The sequence below is a fragment of the Lycorma delicatula genome, chromosome 6, assembly GCF_047948215.1.
Source record: "Lycorma delicatula isolate Av1 chromosome 6, ASM4794821v1, whole genome shotgun sequence".
NCBI classification, from domain to species: Eukaryota; Metazoa; Arthropoda; class Insecta; order Hemiptera; family Fulgoridae; genus Lycorma; species Lycorma delicatula.
The window spans coordinates 96976271-96990986 of record NC_134460.1 but is presented as its reverse complement, the minus strand read 5'-3'; the positions used below and the strand labels follow the sequence as shown (position 1 = coordinate 96990986).

At 30.4% G+C, this 14716-nt stretch overlaps 1 long non-coding RNA gene across 1 annotated transcript in view; it reads right to left on the bottom strand.

The window, feature by feature from the left end:
• The window catches only part of LOC142326757 (uncharacterized), a 50988-nt gene extending 42230 nt beyond the window's left edge, over nt 1–8758 (bottom strand). The window contains exon 1 of the long non-coding RNA XR_012756851.1: nt 8428–8758. This is a non-coding gene — a long non-coding RNA (uncharacterized LOC142326757). The remainder of the gene's footprint in view (nt 1–8427) is intronic.
• Between the last annotated feature and the right edge of the window lie 5958 nt (nt 8759–14716).

Here is a 14716-nt window from a genome sequence, read left to right as displayed (position 1 = left end):
TTTAAAAATGCTGTGTGAACTCCATCAAGAGCTCATCTCCTTCATGTTATATGTAACATAATTTTTTATTATTTAAAAATAATAATAAATAGCATTTTTAAGAAATTCTGTTATTTTTGTAATCTGAAGAATATATAACTCCTGCTTACTGATAGTAATTGCTTTTAAAAACCTTGCAATTTTTAGCTGTTTAAAAACTGTGTGATTGGTGAACTTTTTTCTGATAATCAATTTTTTTTTTTTAGCTAACATCGGGCTGATAATGCGTGAATATTTTCCATCTTGGTTTGGTTGGCTTAAAATATTTCCTTTTGCAAGGTACCACTGTTTTATTTGTAAAGACACTGAACCAAGGAAAGGATTTCCAATCACTTGTAAAAATCCAGAATGTCCTGTTACATACTGTTCTCGTTGTTGGATAGAAATCGAGCGATATTGTTATATTTGTGATACTGATGGTGATGAAAATAAGGCTCTCTCTTATTACAAGAGTTACGAAAGTATCAATCTTGCGAAGGATAATATTTCATTGCTAGAATGATTTTATTGACAAAAATGTATGTACATATTTTAAATTGATTAACCCGATATTATTTAAAAAATATATGCAGTATTTTATGATCAATGACTTTTTTCTTAATTCAATGACACTTAATTTTGTATGCAGCAGGACTCACATGAATGATATGATTTATATTACAAAATTAATATTATCCCAAAATATTACAAAATTAATATTATCCCAAAAATAGTCCATGAGTAAAGAAATACCATTACAATATTTATAATTATAATATTATAATATTATAATATTATAATATTTATAATTACAATATTACCAATTATAATTGGGCAAATACATAAATAGAAACTCGCGCGCGCGCGCGCACACACACACACGACTGCATTCTGTGCATTAACATTTCATAGTACACTCTCTCTCTCTCTCAACCCATGTTATGGGTTGAGAAATTAAAAAATTTCACATGATCAGATATAATTTTCCTTAAACATGTGCTTAAACATGAAATACTGTGTGGGTGAATGCATATACAAAAATTTTATATGACCAGATTACAATTAGTACCTCTGGAACCATCTAGGTATTGCTTCAGGGATGAGGCGAATGACAATTTTTGTAAAATGTAAAAATGTCGTGCCTGACCAGGATTTGAACCCGGGACTGACATTACAATTACTATTATTAATTTGCTATTAGTATTTGAGCAAATTAATAATAGTAATTGTAATGTCAGTCCCGGGTTCAAATCCTGGTCAGGCACGACATTTTTACATTTTACAAAAATTGTCATTCGCCTCATCCCTGAAGCAATACCTAGATGATTCCAGAGGTACTAATTGTAATCTGCTCATATAAAATAATACTACTAACCTTATGATAACTGGACCCAGTCAGTTTTCTACAAGTTTTAAAAAAGAAATATAGGCCAGTTTTTTAATTAACTGATGGTAAAGTAATTCATAAACTCTTTGATACGTCTGAAAATGCGATCTATATGCGTCTGAAAAACAAGATGCTTTGAAAATAAAGTTCACAAACCAAAATTCAGTTTCATGATTTTCTCTTGGGTAATAAGCCTATATACAGTTACCAAACTACATTCAGGAAATGAATTTTGAAATTTCATTTCTTATCCAAAAACAAATGTAGTTTGGTAACTGTATATAGGCTTATAATTTTTGTAGCATGTGAAAAAATGCCAAGCCTGACCTGGGTTTAAACCAAGAATTTTTTGTAGTCTGTGAAAAAATCAACTGACCTGGGTTCAAATTGAACCCAGAACTGTCTGGAAAAGGTGCAGCCACTCCAATCCATGAAGGTCAGAAAGTTATTTTCTAAACGGGCTAAGGAACTGCTCCTTTGTACCTGAGTGGGTAAAACGGCTTTAAGTTTCAGTAAATCATTTACTAATCTCAAAAATCTTTAAAATCTGAAAAAATTATCTTTATTAATTAAGAGGGCTGTGAGCCCTCTAATTCCTGGAAACCATATGTTTTTTAATTTTTTTTTACTTTTGTAGCATTAAAACTTTAATTACATTCAGAAGACTGGTGGGCTACAGGCCCCTGGAAGCATGCAAGGGGGTTTTAACCTTGTAGACTTTTATATTTTTAATTATTTCTAAATACAAAAAAAAAACACAAAAACAAAACTGTCCTTGATGGGTAAGAGGATTTCTTGATCACTATGATGTGTTGCAATTTTTCTCATCATGAAGCCGTTAGCAAGCTTACTTGCAATTTCCTTACATTTCAATCTAAATTACTTAGCAAAAGTAGCTTTGATTTACATACATATTTAATTTAGTAATATTAAGATAGAGTAACAGTAATTGGATGATCATTCTATCTCAATCTGTACTTCACCGTGGTTCAGCAACTCTATTTTTTCTTTTTCTTCTACTCATCTACTCAGTTTAATATATGGATGATTTCTTATGGTGAAATAGACATTTAGGTATCTGCTAAAATGACAAAGATCAAAAGTGAAAAAATTGACTTGATTTTTGTCAAAAAAATTAAAAGATCCAAGTATGCTTTTATACAAGAATTAGTATTACAGGAGCATTAAACTGCAATTATTTGTATTCAACGAGTGTCAACCACTTTTAAAGAAGAAAACAATTTTTAAAAAGAAATAAAAATTTACTCAATCTCTAACTGCATGGAATTGTGAATGCAGAAAAATAGTTTTAATGTAATTCAGCTCCTTTATCAGTACATACAGAGGGACCCAAAAAAATGTACTCACTGTTTGCTAGTCCATATCTCATGACAAATTTGACTTGATCTGACAATTTTTGTCACTGATGGAGAGTTATGGTATGTGTTCAAATTGACCACCAGCAGCTTCTATACAACATTCATAGTGCCAAACTACACAACTAACTGCAGTTTTTATTGTATATGGGGTAATGGCAGCACATGACTCTGGTTTTTTCATGTAGATCGATTGTTGCTGCATCATTCTTGACGGTCTCCCAGAGGTAGAAGTCTAGTGGTGTCAAATTAGATGACCGAGGTGGGTACTACACAGCACCTCTTCGACCCACTCATTGTGTCCAGGTAGAGTTTTATCAAGGTACAACCTGACATCTTGATGGTAGTGAGGCGGGCTCCATCTTTTTGCATGTAAAAAATTTCATCACCATACAGGTTTTGGATGGCAGACAAAATCGTTGTGTGAAGCATATCAAGATACACATCACACTGGTGATGTGTATCTTGATATGATACCCTTCACTTAAAGTACCTTCGAAGAAGGGTACTTAAGTGAGGGTACTCTAGTACCCTCGATGAAGAACAGACAATCAAACCACGCACTGATAGACCTGTCCTGTCTCCACATGAGTGAATTTTCTGGAGCCCAGTAGACACAATTGTGGCAGTTCACACAACTGTCAGCTTGAATTGCACCTCGTCAGTCCACACAAACTTCCCTGCAGATTTTCCTCATCCTCGCCAACCATGTGCTGAAACCATTCACAATAATCCATCCTTCAATCTGGGTCGTCCTCATTCATCACGTGTAGCAGTCTTGCAGTGTTCACTTTCTACTTTGCACTTTTCAAAATGTGTGTTATAATTGACCGGCTCGCCCCACTTTCACATGCTTCCTGGTTTACTGATTTTTGCGGTGATTGAGTAAAATGTTGCAACACCACAGCACTGGACTCCAGACTCGTAGCTGTTCATGGTTGGCTGGATCTTTTGTTGTGCACTTCTTTTAACTCTCTCTGCCACTGCTGTTGTATCTCATAAATGTTCTCTTACTTCCAGTACTACTTCAGTGCAAACCTTGTGTTTGAACCCCAGCCATTGTTGCTACTTGACTGCCTTCCGCAGCAATGGCTAATATGACTGGTTCGTTTCACCTCCAACCAGCTGCATATGTGCAGGATAAATTGCTAGCTCCGCCTACCATGATGAATTTAATACCTTATGCTACATTACACATTAGATTAGTGTGTGTAAGTCACATAGTTTAGATATTATTTAATTACTATCAGTGAGTACATTTTTTCAGACCCCTCTGTATTTTGAAGTTAATGTGCGAGTTTTCTTGAAAACTAAAAAATTAAGTATAACTCGCAATGTTCTTGCATATACTATTACTAAATAAGGATACAAGTAATAAAAAAACATGTGGTAATGCAGTTAGAAAGTGAGCATTTAAATTTATTTTTAAAAACTTAGTGTTGATTGTTTATCAGTGAAATCTACAACATAATTTTTCATGATGATTGGCAAAAATTATAAAAAAACTTATTAAAACGAGATTTTAAATCCATTTTTGGAAGGTTAGGTAAAAGGCAATAATAGGTGGGATTTTTTATAGCGAGGTCTTTTTCTTTAAACGAATGTATTGGAAGGAATAAGCTGAAGAATCTTTTACACACTATAAAAAGGTTATTTTTATAGATACAAGAGATCACAGTCAAGTGAAATTTTATATTTAAACAAAAAATAAAATATATTTATGTATGATGTGGTTTATCATTAAAAAAGGTAATAGTTTGTGCACTAATAAATATTTTCTTTTTTCAAATTTTAAAACGCTTTTACTGTTTGCAAAATAAAATATTTGTTGTAGAATTTAGAATACTTTTTTTTCTAATAAACTTGATTGGTTTTTATTTATCATATAATTTTATATTTGAAATCATACCTTATTTATTTATTATTGGCTTACATAGCAATACTTAGGTGATACATGTCTGTGGTAGCAATAATAGAGATTTATCCGACTTTACATTAAGATATAAAGTGATGAAATAAGGTTTATTGAAAGATAAAAATTGAATTATAAACTGTTAACAGTGTTAATTTGAATATTTATATATCTATGAACTTAACATAATTGTTTAAAATGGGGAAATGGTATATAACATCTCATTAAAAGTACCATTTGAATTATAAAATGACTTTATGCACAGTATGAATTGGTTTTTATGAATTCATTACAGAATATTTAGAAATAAAAAATAATTTATTGATCTTTTTCAAATTACAATGACTATCTATAGATAGTCATTTATAGATATCTCATTTGTACCTTTCACAAAAATAAATTTATTTTTGTATCAAAGAAAGAAAGCTGCATAAATAAAATTATTTGCCTGCAATTAAACTATCAATAATTATTAAAAATAATGCTTTACATTATAATTATACACTATAAATAAAAAAATTAACAGTAATAAATAAAATTCCTCTACCACAGAATGAAAATAAATTTATACAAATCGATTCACAATTGAATAATTGATTCATTATTCAACAGTATTTGATAAAACAAGCTCTCAATTGATGACTTAAAAAATAAATATTGAACACACTGCTAAAACTAGGCTGACTATCCCCAAGAAATAAAACAGATGCTGCAAAAAAAAAAATAACTGAGAAACTAAATAAATCTTTTTAAATACATAAAATAGTTTTGGATCTATCTCATTAACTGAGGTATATTGCCCGTAAATCATTTCGCCATACTTGGTGTTATATTTTTTTATTAGCGAGTTAATACATGCAAACATTTTAAATTCAATACTTTGTTCATAATAATTTTTAATTATAAATATTTTACTGACAAGAGAAGATGGTTGACCAACTACAGAGCATTTTCGAGCAAACTCCATTTAAAAATTGTTGGCATAATTTGTATCCACCCAGCTTATTTGTATATCTAATCGCAGCAGCAGCAATAACTCAGACTTGATAAAGTAATTAATAATACTTTGTCGATCTTCAAAAGATTTCTATACCTGTATATACATGTAGTTTTTGTCTTAACATAGTTGTTTGAAATTTTAACTAATGATATGTCATTTTGTTACAGTAAAATTCTTAACGTATTCATCACAGTATAAAATTAACATGTTTATTTATTGACTAGAAAGGAAAAATTGCATTTTAAATCAACCTTTTGGCAGATTTTTAATGTAGTTCCAGAAGAGGTATTGTAGTGGGAACGTTTCTCTTACCAAGCCATAGTTTGTAAAAAACTGAACTCATCTTTGCTTTGTCATTGTTGCACAAACTGAGTGAAGGTATTATCTATCACTTGCACAGCTGAATTAAGTGAAGTATGCATTAGTAACCATCATTCTAGATTTTCCTCAGTAATCCTGGCAATAAAATCTCGTTATTCTTTAGAAATGCTACGTTGTTTTCCTCGTTACAGATGGTCTACATAAGATTATGTCACCTAAAATTCATACATTGTATCACTCTTGTATGGTAAAACTCCTACAAAAAGAAAATTATGTGGACTTATAATTTTGTGTTAACATTCAGGTCATAGTGTGTTACTCAAGCATTTTTTCTTTATTAAATGATTGCTTCCTGTTCATGCCATACTGGAATGTGTATTTCTTACTGGAGCGTTGATAGTGCTTCAATACATTGTTTATATAACTAAAATAAGTGCGAGCTAAGCTTTAGTATGACTTCTATGTTATTTATCACTGGCCATAGTGAAGGTAATCTATGCTATCATACAGTTATTTCATATTAAGTGTTTATTTGTCTGGGAGTAATCAATGCAGAACCAATATGAGAATTCCAACACTGTTTTAGTCTAGTGATCATTGTTCCAGATGTCTGCAGTCTATATAATTCCAACACTGTTTTAGTCTAGTGTTCATTGTTCCAGATGTTTGCAGTCTATATAACAATTATCCTAATTTTACCGTCTTTGTTAAATGTTCAATGCAATTAAATAAAAAAACAGTCTGATTATTTTTAAAAATCACACAGCCACAAAAATTTGTAATTAAGATTCCTCAGGATTATGTATGTACTTTCACTAAGACTGAAAAGATCTTAAATACTTCAACTCTTAGATCCTTAAATTGACAATGAGGTATTACTATATCTAAATGGTTCTTTAAAATATGTTATATGTTAATAAAATTAACCAAATAAAAGGTGTACAAGAAGTTAAGACCTCTTGCCACATGAAAGGTCTCTGGCTTTCAACCCAAAAAAAAATTGAAATTCTACATTAAAAAATGTTTACTGTCCAAATATATTGAACCCCCTGAAAAGGAAAGAAATGAAATACACAGTAGTGCCAATGAAGATTAATCTGTGTTTTATCAAAATATGTTCCACCTTGAGAAAAAATTGCAACACATCATAGTGATCAAGAAATCCCTCTTACCCATCAAGTACAGTTTTGTTTTTGTGTTTTTTTTTGTATTTAGAAATAATTACAAATATAAAAGTCTACAAGGTTGAAAAACCCCTTGCATGCTTCCAGGGGCCTGTAGCCCACCAGTCTTCTGAATGTAATTAAAGTTTTAATGCTACAAAAGTAAAAAAAAAATTAAAAAACATATGGTGTCCAGGAATTAGAGGGCTCACAGCCCTCTTAATTAATAAAGATAATTTTTTCAGATTTTAAAGATTTTTGAGATTAGTAAATGATTTACTGAAACTTAAAGCCGTTTTACCCACTCAGGTACAAAGGAGCAGTTCCTTAGCCCGTTTAGAAAATAACTTTCTGACCTTCATGGATTGGAGTGGCTGCACCTTTTCCAGACAGTTCTCGGTTCAATTTGAACCCAGTTCAGTTGATTTTTTCACAGACTAAAAAATTCTTGGTTTAAACCCAGGTCAGGCTTGGCATTTTTTCACATGCTACAAAACTTATAAGCCTATATACAGTTACCAAACTACATTTGTTTTTGGATAAGAAATGAAATTTCAAAATTCATTTCCTGAATGTAGTTTGGTAACTGTATATAGGCTTATTACCCAAGAGAAAATCATGAAACTGAATTTTGGTTTGTGAACTTTATTTTCAAAGCATCTTGTTTTTCAGACGCATATACATCTCATATAGATCGCATTTTCAGACGTATCAAAGAGTTTATGCCACCCCAAACTCCAACTTAATTAACAACTAACTTTCAGAAATTTTTAAAAAGACCTTTATATTCTTTATCCAATTCTGCACAGTTTTATTTACACTTAAGAAAAAAGAAACCAGTTTTAGTGCAAATTATGCATCTGTTTGAAATCAAGATACTCTGAAGTTCAACAATGAATACAAGCAGATGATCTGTTTGGCTTCTCAAACACAAAAATCTGTATGAATTAAAAACAACAGACCTACTGTAGCACAATCATGTTAACAGCTGCAATACAACATTTAAAAAAAATTTTTAATTAATTCTCCAATAACTTTAGACATTAAGCATCAGAGTTAAAGGGAAGCCGATGAATAATATTGTGTAATGTATTAAATTTAAAAACTTGTTCATCTCGTAACACCAATGATGCGAAAAGAAAAAAATAATAAATTAACAAAAACTCCACAATCGCTTATAAAATAATTATATTGTAGCAGTAACAATGCTGAAAGTAACTAATAAGGTTATGAAAATTAAATACAATTACCTCACAAGAAAGCAGCTTTTTAGCAGGCATTAATGTCTTTTTACGCGTTATATGCTGTTTTTCACTATTTGTTAACTTCCCGTACACTTTACTTGTAGTGATGGCCACTGGAAAAATCATAAAACAACACAATCACAACTTACAGGTATACGCGGTACACAACCAAACATGGTACCTCATCTTTTTCTGTTAGCCTCTGGAACCACCGTATTTTAGAGGATGACATGTATGAACGAAGTGTAGTCTTTTACAGTCTCAGGTCGACCATTCCTGAGATGTACAGTTAACTGAAACCCAACCACCAAAGAACACCGGTATCCACGATATGGTATTCAAATCCGTAACTAGTTCCTTCGAACAGAACAAGACTGCGCATACCACTAGTGCAATCTCTCGGATTAAATCGTATTTTATAGAACTCACCAGATAGCCCTGTTGTACACGCATTGGCGTGGTTAATAGACTAATTCTAAAACGAAAACAAGTAAATTTGGCAACTTTTTTTTAACCTCCAGGACCACTGTTAGGTATTGCTTCAAAGGATGAGATGAATGACAAGTAGCGTGTGAAATTGCCATGCCTGACTGGGACCTAGGATCATTTCAACATTTCATGCCTTAAAACATTAAGCCACTTTAGTCAAACCCAGGAGCTCCAATAGATAAGTATATTTTTGAAAATGCTACCGATGCAAATTTTTTTTCCTTAACCATTCATGTCTATTCTTGCTTAACCATGAAGCATGTCCAATATGCTTCACTTTCATCATCAGACTTGAAAATTGTTAATGTATCTAAAATGAAATATGTTTAATTTCATATTAAAAATCTCTTCTAACACATGAAAAATTTTTTCTTACATTGGTATGATTAAATTAGATGTAGAATTATATAATAATTTGAAACTCAAACGGGGTCTCATTTATAGACATCTAACAACAGTTAATCATTCAATTAGTTTTTTGACTGATGCAAACATCCAGGCAGTAGACAGTTGTGAGCTAAGGCCAAATTGAAAAACAAGAGAACTAGGGGTACTAATCGAACCATGCTAGACAGTTATCTATGTGAATTTCTTCATTAAATAACAAGAATGCTGAACCTTTCAATGAAATAGTCTACTGGCTGCCAACTAATCAACTATCAACAGGAGATGCATGAAATAAAACTGACATGGGTGGTAGCAAATTCGCTACCACCCATGTCAGTTAATTTATTGGATCTTTCCTGTTAATTAACAGGAAAGATCCAATATTGATGTTTGTGAATAGCCACGGTGTGGCAGCACCGTAAAGAATTACTCAGTGCATACAATGAAAATAAAATTAGTTCCATGGATATTTTTCAGTTTTCACAAGTAACAATAGATAAGCCTAATTTATTATTTAAATTGACATAATAGAAGGAATTAGTGTAAAAATAGTAAGATGCAACTAATGTACCAGAAAGCAATTATCAATGTTTTATAGAAAAACAAAATATTTTTATATATAATTTTTATGTGCAATATATCCAATGTCAACATCTTGCTACAACTTAAATCTGTTGCTAGCTATTTATATTTGTTCATGGGATAATTGATTAACAGGACTTTTTTCTGCTATTTCCCCTTACAATATAGAAGTGAAGTTTAAACTATAAACTCTGTCATCATTTTAACTTTTTTTCTATAACATACTAATGCAGACAATCTTTTAAAAATTTCTTATTGGCCATGCCAATATAATTCCATTTTCATATTTCCTTAATTTTCTTGGAATGCACTTATTTTTTTCATGCTGCCCATTTCATTATATAACAAATTTTTTATTAGATGGTATTTATAAGAATCTGGAAAAAATTACATGAAATTCGTTTGCTGATAATTATTTAGTTTTATAAAACCTGATGGCCTGTCTAAAATTCAAAAATATTTGTAAATATTTTTATAATTATCATCCTACAATTAATTATTGTGATTGGACACTAAAGATTAAAATAAATTAATAATTCATTACTTTTTAAAAAAATGTTTATTTTAATTTTTTCAAGTTACACAAACAAAATCTGTTTGTTGTATATTTGTTAATCTTTCATTTTCAAGTTCATAAAATGTTTTTATTAACTTTTATCAGTAAACATTAAAGTCATATATTTTTTTTTCCATATTCTTGTTATAAATGCTATTTAATAGAAAATGATCTGTGTTAGTGTTTATGTCAAAAAAAGTTAAAAAAAAAAAAAAATGGAATGCAAACTCAACCTAAGATCTCTTGATTACAAAGCTGGAACATTTGCCACTTGGTTATTGCTGCTGCTGCGATTAGATATACAAATAAGCTGTGGGTGGATACAAATTATGCCAACAATTTTTAAATGGAGTTTGCTCGAAAATGCTCTGTAGTTGGTCAACCATCTTCTCTTGTCAGTAAAATATTTATAATTAAATATTATTATGAACAAAGTATTGAATTTAAAATGTTTGCATGTATTAACTCGCTAATAAAAAAATATAACACCAAGTATGGCGAAATGATTTACGGGCAATATACCTCAGTTAATGAGATAGATCCAAAACTATTTTATGTATTTAAAAAGATTTATTTAGTTTCTCAGTTATTTTTTTTTTTGCAGCATCTGTTTTATTTCTTGGGGATAGTCAGCCTAGTTTTAGCAGTGTGTTCAATATTTATTTTTTAAGTCATCAATTGAGAGCTTGTTTTATCAAATACTGTTGAATAATGAATCAATTATTCAATTGTGAATCGATTTGTATAAATTTATTTTCATTCTGTGGTAGAGGAATTTTATTTATTACTGTTAATTTTTTTATTTATAGTGTATAATTATAATGTAAAGCATTATTTTTAATAATTATTGATAGTTTAATTGCAGGCAAATAATTTTATTTATGCAGCTTTCTTTCTTTGATACAAAAATAAATTTATTTTTGTGAAAGGTACAAATGAGATATCTATAAATGACTATCTATAGATAGTCATTGTAATTTGAAAAAGATCAATAAATTATTTTTTATTTCTAAATATTCTGTAATGAATTCATAAAAACCAATTCATACTGTGCATAAAGTCATTTTATAATTCAAATGGTACTTTTAATGAGATGTTATATACCATTTCCCCATTTTAAACAATTATGTTAAGTTCATAGATATATAAATATTCAAATTAACACTGTTAACAGTTTATAATTCAATTTTTATCTTTCAATAAACCTTATTTCATCACTTTATATCTTAATGTAAAGTCGGATAAATCTCTATTATTGCTACCACAGACATGTATCACCTAAGTATTGCTATGTAAGCCAATAATAAATAAATAAGGTATGATTTCAAATATAAAATTATATGATAAATAAAAACCAATCAAGTTTATTAGAAAAAAAAGTATTCTAAATTCTACAACAAATATTTTATTTTGAAAACAGTAAAAGCGTTTTAAAATTTGAAAAAAGAAAATATTTATTAGTGCACATACTATTACCTTTTTTAATGATAAACCACATCATACATAAATATATTTTATTTTTTGTTTAAATATAAAATTTCACTTGACTATGATCTCTTGTATCTATAAAAATAACCTTTTTATAGTGTGTAAAATATTCTTCCATATTTATTCAGAAGCTGCTGGTGGTCAATTTGAACACATACCATAACTCTCCATCAGTGACAAAAATTGTCAGATCAAGTCAAATTTGTCATGAGATATGGACTAGCAAACAGTGAGTACATTTTTTTGGGTCCCTCTGTATGTACTGATAAAGGAGCTGAATTACTTCAAAACTATTTTTCTGCATTCACAATTCCATGCAGTTAGAGATTGAGTAAATTTTTATTTCTTTTTAAAAATTGTTTTCTTCTTTAAAAGTGGTTGACACTCATTTATAATCTTCTTTATTTTATTTGAACTGAAATTATATCTCAAGAAAAGTATCATGTTAAACATACATGCTTCCTACATTAGATAAATGCCATACAATTTGACAATATGGTTAACATTAATGTACTTTTAATATTCTGCATCATCTCTAGTTTCAAATTTAACTGAAATTTCATAAAAAGGTAATATAGACAGTATGACAAAATAACATATCAAACAATTAACATTTCTCATATTTAATTTTATTAACCGAAATTTAAACTTTTGAATACAAATAATTGCAGTTTAATGCTCCTGTAATACTAATTCTTGTATAAAAGCATACTTGGATCTTTTAATTTTTTTGACAAAAATCAAGTCAATTTTTTCACTTTTGATCTTTGTCATTTTAGCAGATACCTAAATGTCTATTTCACCATAAGAAATCATCCATATATTAAACTGAGTAGATGAGTAGAAGAAAAAGAAAAAATAGAGTTGCTGAACCACGGTGAAGTACAGATTGAGATAGAATGATCATCCAATTACTGTTACTCTATCTTAATATTACTAAATTAAATATGTATGTAAATCAAAGCTACTTTTGCTAAGTAATTTAGATTGAAATGTAAGGAAATTGCAAGTAAGCTTGCTAACGGCTTCATGATGAGAATAATACACTTATTTAAAACGACTAGAGTAAAATATTTTTGGCCCAGAGGGTTGTGTTACAGAATTGGCAGGAACAAAAACTAACAATCTGGCTACTTGTTTGCATCTTTTCAGAAAAAGATCCAGACCCCTGTCTGATAATCTCCGCAGCTCTCCTTGACGTTGGCTGAATTCATTCCATCTGTAGTTACAGAGCTGACGATTTCACAAAAAATCTTAAAGTTTCAATATTAATTTAAATTAGTTAAAAATGGCTGGATCTTTTGCTAAAAAGATCTGAACAACACTTGTTTGTTTTTGTTCCTACCAATTACTTGAGGTAGGAATCTTATATTTCATTTAACCTCAGTGTACAGTTAATTATTTGATACCATTTTTGTACAATTTATTTTAGTACAAATAGATATAAAACAGCAATTACCAATTAATTAGTCATTCTGTGCCTCCCTTATTAAACTTTATCTTGCTGCCAACCATCAGAACAAGCAATTGCATTTGACTTGCTTGCCTTACACTAATACTAAGACCGTTGACAAACTTATCAGAGTATGTACTAACCAGAAAATCACCAAGAAGGTATCTTTTAAAAATATAAATATTCATAAATACCCACTTATAGGCACATAAGACAAATACTCATAAACATGCACCCAGGACATCATCATCTAATAACAGGTAATTACAATTACCTTGTCTCACTTGCTACCTTTCTGTAATGAAAGGTAGCAAGTTCTACAGTTTCCTTATATTCTATTTAATATTCATTAGTGCTACCTAATTTTTATATAATTTGTAAATAATTATATCTTTATAATTACATTTGTGTTGAATTTTATTTGTTTAATGTTTGAATGCTAGTGTAATTATGTCTATTGTACACTGTTTACGCCAATGCGTAAAGTTGTTTTATTCCAATAATGTTTTTGTTTTTATTTTATCTGCTGTGGTCGCAATGTTTCATAAAAGCAATTTCTATTTAACCACATTAGTTAACCACTGTTTTTTGTTATCTCTAATTTTAACGTTGTCAAAGTTCCTAGAAGTCTAATTTTCTTTGTCTGCGATCACGTCATTTCCTCTACTTGTTCGTACTCAGCATTTATTTATCAGTTTTACGTAACTCTTTTAATGGTCTGTTTGCTTATAAAATTAATCGTTGTTATGTTCTTTCGTACCCAAACTTCCTGTTTATGCTAATTTCTTTGTCTTACCAGTACCAGCACACTACCCCTTGTTGTCGACACACACTCTCTTCAGTCTATTGCCTAGCTTGTTTCTCTATCTTCTCATCACGCCACTTTTTCTTCAGTCCAGAATAGGCTTTCATGGTGTGTGGACTTGGGATTCGGCCACTTATTACCTACCTGTTAATTCAGATCTGACTTTCACTATGTGTGGATCGTTCTCTTCTCTTTCTCTCTCTCTCTCTCTCTCTCTCTCTCGTACAGAGTAGTCCAGGAAAGACTCTCATGGTGTGTGGCCCTGTGGCTTGGTCACGTCTCTCCCTCTCTCTTATAGCTTGGCTATTGTCGTCACCTTGGTAATACTCCGTCTCCATATCGTCTTGTACTCTGTTGAAAGTGGTTCAGTTACTACAAACCAGCCAAACTTATCGAATCAGGATCTTCCAAACTGCTTATTACAATCTGTGACGCTCCGTCTTGTTCAACTTCCGCTAACGAAGTTATACCTCTGTTTTTCTTGATACGCCATTGTAGGCTATGCCAAGGATAAACTGTATGTATTTACATGTAC